Raw genomic sequence first — 1,165 nt, forward strand, 5'->3', positions numbered from 1 at the left:
TAAAAATAAATACAAAGGCATTTTTATATAGTGTAGCCATTTTCAAACCCAACAAAAAAGTCTTAAGTAATATATACAGACCCTTCTGGGAAGCCACTGGTCTGCAGGATCATGGCTTTTACATATTAATGCTCTTTGGGACTGGCAACACCATCCAGTACCACAACATTTAGAGCGTTTGGGTTTTTATTTTTTCCCCACAAGAAGATCTATATATGTAGATATAGCTTTATATATATATACATATAAAGCTCAGTATCTCTCAAAAATGATTAGACTATGTGTTCTCTTTTATCCTAATCCTGTAGCCCCTTGCCAAGAAGAGGATTGTTTGTGGGAGTAAGAAGGCTTGTGAAAGGAAGAGTTTGTAGGAGAAGTCCTTTCTGTGTTAAATAGCTGACACTGCATCCATCACTTTTTGCCATTGTTATGCATTCACTGTACTTCATGGTCCTATTGATACCTTCCCCAGAACATTCTCTGCCAAAGCCAAAGTATGTTGTCACTTCAAAGAATCTCTCTGCTTTGCATTTCTGATAGAGTGAGATTTGCTGGAAGAGAGGAGTTTGGTTTCTCACCAGTAGAGATTGGTGAGAAAATTTTGTCCATGCATTTAGACAGAATGACTCTAGAGCGTGGCTCTGGATGCTCTTATCAGAAGAAAGATTTAGACAGTGGTTTTCAATGAAATCCTAAAAACAAAGGTTCAAACTGAACTATTATTTTAAATTGAAAGTATAGAATTCATTCAAAAGAAAGAGACATCGCGTGTATTCTCTGAGATTCCAGCAAATCTCTCCCAGCTTGCATCATTTCACAGTGCAGTTTTATTAACTCAGGTCTTTTACAGTGAAGGATTGCTGACAGGCCTAAAATCAGATGATCTTTGATTTTATCCCAACTGGAAGCAGTACCTGCAAGGAACCAGAAGTAGCTGGGACTGGTTAACTGGGTAAGAGGTAACATTTTTTTGCACTCCATATAGTTATTGGTAGAATCCAATTTCTGCAGTGTTCACTCCTTATCAATCTGCATTTCTGGCAGGAAACGATCAGGGGATTCCTAAGGTTGATTTACATATAACACAAAGAAATGCCAGAGAGATTTTGTCTCAAATGTGTGAATACAGTTTTTTACTTTGTTGTGGTTTTTTTTTTTGTTTTTT

This window comes from Meleagris gallopavo, chromosome 1 (assembly GCF_000146605.3).
Source record: "Meleagris gallopavo isolate NT-WF06-2002-E0010 breed Aviagen turkey brand Nicholas breeding stock chromosome 1, Turkey_5.1, whole genome shotgun sequence".
In the NCBI taxonomy this organism is placed as follows: domain Eukaryota; kingdom Metazoa; phylum Chordata; class Aves; order Galliformes; family Phasianidae; genus Meleagris; species Meleagris gallopavo.